Source organism: Phallusia mammillata, chromosome 2 (assembly GCF_965637545.1).
Source record: "Phallusia mammillata chromosome 2, kaPhaMamm4.hap1.1, whole genome shotgun sequence".
Lineage (NCBI taxonomy): Eukaryota > Metazoa > Chordata > Ascidiacea > Phlebobranchia > Ascidiidae > Phallusia > Phallusia mammillata.
In genome coordinates, this window is record NC_137253.1 from 31626743 (window position 1) to 31633498 (window position 6756).

At 37.5% G+C, this 6756-nt stretch overlaps 1 pseudogene across 1 annotated transcript; it reads left to right on the plus strand.

Annotated features, from left to right (window-relative positions):
• The first annotated feature begins 727 nt into the window (after positions 1–727).
• Positions 728–5834, plus strand: LOC145212817 (solute carrier family 2, facilitated glucose transporter member 1-like; annotated as a pseudogene). The gene is made up of 9 exons (XR_013856790.1): positions 728–1222; positions 1362–1507; positions 1545–1758; positions 2018–2138; positions 3304–3443; positions 3609–3759; positions 4108–4246; positions 4531–4733; positions 5289–5834. The product of XR_013856790.1 is annotated as a solute carrier family 2, facilitated glucose transporter member 1-like (transcript).
• The last annotated feature ends 922 nt before the right edge of the window (positions 5835–6756 follow it).

A 6756-nucleotide genomic window follows, 5' to 3' on the forward strand; every position in this document is an offset into this window, starting at 1 on the left:
TTTATTGGGCAAACCTTAAAGTTCGTGATTCATAAGAATCATAACCATGCATTACCGGTTTTGCAGTGGCTTGGGATGTGAAACTTAAAAGCAAGCTGTTTTTGCTTCGAAGAAATGAAAGGAACTTAAAAAAGGAAATGCTCTTCGCAGGAAGTTAAATCTACAACTGCAACTGTTGCGAAAAAATTTCGCTGCATAAAGCACGTCAAGATCTCCGAGTAATTATAAGCTGGATTTCATACCTAACGTAATGTATATACTTTCTATTATCGTAATTATAGCTTTGTAAACCGCAAAACCACACGTGTACTTGTCCAAAACATAAACAAAACTGAGGAATCTTCAAACGCGCGCCGTCGTTGTATCGCAAAATTACCGAAGCAGTTAAGGTACCGAAGTTTTTTTTACCTAAAAAGTTTTTCGGGCCAGCTGTAATTTATTTTTTATTCGTTCACAGCGGAATTCGTTTATCCTTGAGTAACAGTAAGTATCTAAATTATAAGGAAAGAAACTGTATGCATAAAATGGTGCGTAGTCTGCAGTGATGCGTTTGGAGCGGCCTTGGCCCTTGGGTAGCGCATATGACCTAGAAATACAAACAAGCAACAACAAACACTAATTTCAGAACAAACACTAATGGCAGTAATTTCAGAAGGTGCAAACATCTACTTAATCACCAGAGCTATGATGTGCAGCTTTGTAAGTGGTCTTGTTTCTATTTTTTTATTTTTTTAAATGTGCATCTGTTTTGTTATCAGTTACATGCAAATAGTGCATCCTCTTTAAGCCAAAAATTAGCGGAAACACATGCTGTATGGCTAAAATGTTTACCGTTTCTAAGGGGCCACAGACTGAGCTGTCATTAGTATGACAATCAGGCTATGAAAGACTGCTTTTACACAGCGTAGCTTTTTCGTGTTGCGTGAATCAGCCAGCTGTAGAAAAAAAGGTATGAATCTGTAAAACAAGAAGCAAAACTTTAATATATTGGTTGGTGAGCCTATACTGGTACTGTCGATCTAACGGTCTTATAGTTTAGTTGTCTGGTTGGAACAAGCATGGAAGGCTTAAAATCATCTTTCCCGAAGGTAACTTTCAACCTACTCCTGGCCACATCGATGGCCGTGATTGGATCAACCTTCCAATTCGGATACAACGCAGGTGTTATTAACGCGCCACAAACTGTGAGCCAGGAGTTCTACAATAATAGTTTCATTTTAAGGTAAGCGTGCTTGCATATTTGTCCAGACTTGAGGCTGTGTTCGACTCGTTCTTTTCGGTGTTTTGTTATTACTTGACTTAGCAGAACGAAAAACCAAAACCTAAATTTTAAAAAAAATATATACATTTTGCATTTCCAGATTTGGACATTCAATTTCACAGTCAACCATTGATCTTCTGTGGGGCTTCACTGTAGGCATTTTTGCAGTTGGTGGAATGATAGGTTCGCTGTGTGCAGGTGCAGCAGCAGAAAGGTTCGGTTTGAAAAGATCCATGCTCTACAACAGTGTTTCTCAACCTTTTTTCTGGCTAATTAATTTGAGTTGTTGATTATAGGTTATGTATATTTATTTCTATGTTTACGTACAAAAGTGTATCTTATGTTCTGATAGGTCGTTTTGTGATTGGCTTAAACAGTGGAATAAACATGCGGGGATAGCTCCGATGTATTTGACTGAATGCGCTCCAGTTCGGTTACGTGGAATGTTTGGAACACTCGGACAATTAGGCATTGTGACGTCAATACTTCTGTCACAAGTAAGTTTTGACCTCTCATATTATACCCTATTTCACATAAAATAAATCTTAACCTTAAATCAGAAAATTTGCTATATTGTACTAATTTGAACCATTGATAACAAAAAACATGCGAAAAAAAATCTACACAAGCACATTTTATCAGTTGTCTGTTTGAGCTTCTACACAATTGATGCAACCCAGAAGAATTTTGGTTAAAAAGCACATTATACAAGAGGCCGATAATTGGGTAAAACACATCAACGTTTTATCGTTTTAGATTATTGGTCTCCATTGGATCTTGGGTGTATATCTCAGCTCTGGGGATTGCTATTCAGTCTCACTGGTATTTTCGCGATTTACCAGCTTCTCGTTATTCCATTGTGCCCTGAAAGTCCAAGGTACATAACCATACTGCGCGTTTCACCACAAACCAAACGGCGCCAAGCTGATCACACGATTTGTTTACATTACCACCGTGTGATATATCAATGTTAATATGGGGCTTTATCGGTGCTATAACGTGTATTTATGCCAAAGTTCGTACCTTGGACTTTACCAAATCAGTGTGAAGTTAAAAAGCCCTACAATCATGGGCGTACCCTAATAAGGTTCGTATATGACGTAATCCTACATCCGTTAAAAAGTATTTTTCAACGTACTACATACTTGTGATAGTGATAGTTATTATTGTGTTTATTGTATTATTTTGCTACATTGGGATTGGCAAGAATGAGTAGCACAGTCCGATGATTTTTGTTCTGAAATACCGTTTATCGAACGGCGATGTGACGATAGTATTGCCCTCCCATGTATTTTTTTCCTGCGGACGCCCATGCCTACAATTGCAAAGTTGTTTTTCGGGCTTTGTATTAAGAATATCGTTTTTGTGTAAACTCGTGCCGCACATTCCTGGTAAAAAAATAATTGACTAAAGTCTTTCCCGTCAATTGTGTCGCTATGTGTTTTTTCACCAAGCGAACTCCGCTGAACTGAACAATCAACAGTAACTTATTGTTACATAAGCAGTTTTACGACAGGGGAATGCCGTTACGGTTAATCACCTTTTAGTAATGCCAAAATGACCGGGTAAACTTACTAACACAGGAGCTCACTGCACGCAGGTTTGCTAAATTCCGGTAGGTGACGCACTCAACGACCAGTGAGTCCAAGTTTTTCTTCCCTGCTTTGGCGGGGTTTCTAAAAAAAAGAAAAAAAAAGATACACTCAATTCATGTTTTAGGACTTAATAACAAATTGCGAGTGGATAAGCCAAGGCTTTACGAGGCAACGGCAGAATTTACCTTCGATCTTAGTTGTCATTAAATACAGTCGCACCTAGCTAGCACTCCAAAGGCGCAAGTCATTTTCTTAAATTATTTTTGTCATTTTAGTGTGCAAAATGGGATCACGCCTAAAAAACTTAGTGCGTTGGTGTGCATTGCCCAAGATAAACAAGTTTAAGAATAAGAGAATAACCAACAAACGGAATCCAATCGCATACTTTGACATCTATAGTTTAAAACAGTTTGCAACATGTTTTTTTTTCAAATTTTAATTGCACAGGTATTTGCTGATCGTGCAGAAGAAAGAGGAGGCCGCGATTGCGACACTGAAGTGGCTTCGTGGAGACGAATACGATTCCTCTAAAGAACTTAAAGATATTCGGCTTGAATATAAATCAAACAGCACCGAACGAAAAACCAGTAAAAATATTCCGAAACTTTTAATAAGCTATATTTTTATAAAATTGGAATCTACTTGGTTTTTCTCCTACATAGAACTATAGGCTTCCAGTGTAAAGCGTACTTTACTTGTATTTGTGGTCAAGTGAACATTGCATAACTAAGAGTTTGTTTGTTGTTTGACAGAAATTTTGGAGCTTTTCAAACACTCCCATCTCCGTCAACCTCTCCTGATTGCTGTGGTCATGCAGCTCTCACAGCAGTTGTCAGGAATCAATGCAGTGTTTTTTTATTCAACGCAAATATTTCTGAACGCCGGAATCCCGAAAAAATACGCGTATGTCAATGCTGTTCAAACTTCACATCAACGTGTTTTTTATGTAAACTATTGCTGCCAGGCATAATACATACATTAATTAACGCTCTTCTGGCAAATGTTTTGTTTTTAACCGAGGTTTTTCATAAATACCTAATGCCGCAAAACTGTCCACAGATAAGTTATTTCTTGTTAACAATCGGCAAAGTTGCTAGGTGCTTAACTTGTAAAAACAATTCGTAAAACTTACCGAATCGTTTTTTGTCAACCCTTAGGAAATGTAAAAATGGCGTTTTTGTATTTTAGCCCAAATGCATGTGGACTGATTTATTTCCTGGTTAAGAATATCGGCCCAATAAATATTTACAGCGGTTTAACGACGGTTGGAATCGGCGTGGTCAACGTTGTCATGACGATGGTGAGCGTGTCCCTAATCGAGAGGGCGGGGCGTAAGATCTTGCATCTGATTGGTCTAGGCGGGATGTGTGTTTGTGCGGTTGTTCTCGTGGTAAGTCCAGCGTTTCTTTTCCTGTCGAACCCCACCCTCTATCCTAACACGGGTGGTAAGATTTTAGAACCCATCCGACTGGTACCACCAACACAATGTGTTCTTTAACTGCGAGAAATAAACTCATTTTAACTATGTAATTATGGGAAAGTAGTCTAGGCTGCAAATTTTTATACGATGCGTAATTTAAAATAGATCTCAGTTAATTCATTTTTGTCAAGAACAGTTGGGTTTGGATTGCACTTAAGCGTAAGGTACCCTATGTTGCTTGTTTATTTGTTCAGGTTCTTCTCAACCTCAACCAATCAGAAACAGTAGCTTGGTTAACCCTTGCCCCAATTCTCATTTTCGTGGCTTTCTTTCAAACTGGTCCAGGAGCGATTCCCTGGTTTATCACAACCGAATTGTTCGACCAAAGATCTCGACCATCAGCTGTCAGTGTTGCTGGGTTGACAAACTGGATGGGAAATTTCGTGATTGCTCTCGCGTAAGGAATGAAGGTTATGAAGTAATTTATAATCGATTTTTTAGTGTTTCATTTAGTATATTTTTGTAATTTTGACTTCTGCATGCTCGACAAGTGTTCAAAACTTTAATAGAACAAAAAAATCAATGTTTTGTGTGCTCTGTGCAGTTCCAGATAAGGTGCGCCCTGTTCGCGTGGATAAAATGAACTTAACCGTTTTTGTAAACCAGTAGTGTTTACTTTTACAACACAATGCCAATATATTTTTTGCGGCACACTTTGCATGGCAAAAAAACACAATCACTTATCCAAGGAAATAGGGGATACGTAGGACTGTTTTTGATAAAACACAAGATGCCAATATGCCCTGGATGTCAGGAAGTTTGTTTTTGCAAAAAACGAATGCCCAACTTCGAAGGTAAAAGGAACAAACCCTAAATTAGGATTTCAATCACTGTGGAAAGACTTTACCTCATGGAAAATCTAAATAGAAAATAAACAAACATACAGTAAAGTTTCTCTTGTAAACTTTCCGAGTTAAAGCGATAAATTGTCCAAAAATACTTTGTTATAAAGGTATCCGTCGCTGGATGGTGACATCGGGGGTTACACGTTCATTATTTTCGCCGTCCTTCTCGCAATATTCTGGCTTTTCACTTACTTCAAAGTCCCGGAGACAAAAGGTCGGAACATAATGGAAATCACCGCACTATTTCAACCCAAAAACACTCATGGCGTTTTGACGAAAGACGTTGACGTCATTGATGACGTCACACTGCCGAGTGGAACAAGGTTTTGAAGGTTGTCATGGAAACACTCGGATAGGATTTGTCAAACTGCAGTGAGACGTGAAAGTCATTGTACAATGAAACTACGTTGTATGTGATCCGACTAAAAAACAACTGTTGTTTGTTTGAAACATGTTGGTTGATGTGCGCAGAATACAGATGGTTGCAGCTAAAGTGGTTCCCAAGTTTTTATTCCAAATCGGTTTGTGGCTGACAACATTAAAATGGCGGTTTGAGACCATTTCATTACATATTATAAAACAAGTTCTAATAGCTCTAGGGCCGAGAGAAAATGTTTTTATGTTCAACAGTTTGGGAACCACTTGCACAGACAAAGCCCAAATGGATTTTACTTTAATGATCTGAGTTATTTGTAGACTGTCATCAAATTTTTTTTTTTTATTTAGAACTTTTGAATTTACAAAAAATAGCTAAAAAACACCTAATTGTAAATAAACAACATAATTATGTGCAGTGTATACAATTATTCAAATAAAACAAATTTGTAATGTGAAGATACAAAAGCACTGCAACATTCATTTCTAACCTGAAACAGCAAATAACCAAGAAGCATCATACATTGAGCAAGATAAGTTTCAACCTGTTTCACATCTAACAATATTCTACTTATATAGTGTCATTGTTATAATATCTTTTGGCAAATAGTTATCTTAATCAATCACCGTATAAAATAATAACATGTGAGTGTCACCAAGCACTACATTTCACCAGTAGACTTCCCTTATTTCCATTTCGCACTGGTTGTGTGTAATATTAGGTGCAACATTTTGTTTGCAGCATTCCGGAAAAAAATTGCTTTGGGATCAATTACAAAAAACAGAAACACAGCATACTTTGGCAATCATCATCGCGTTACCACAAGATCATCCACCAATCGCCAGATTTTGTTAATATTCAATTCGCTCACACTTTGCGATGGCATGGGAGATTTTCTCGTATTCATTTACAGAGCATATGAATCATTTTGACTGGAACAAACTCAGCACAATCTGGCATCAAGTAAACACGATATTAGCTGTTGTTAGCTAATCTAATCTTTTTAGTTTTAAAGATTTTTATAGAAATGAAAAATAAACTAAGGATATAAATGTTTGCTTATTGTAACAATTCATACCAGGTAGTGTTTTGTTTCAAAACAAGGAGTTAATGCAAAACCAGAATGCTTAAAAGTACCTCCCTGGGAGGTCCTTATGTTTTATGTAATAGGTCCAAGTACCTCCCTGGGAGGTCCTCGG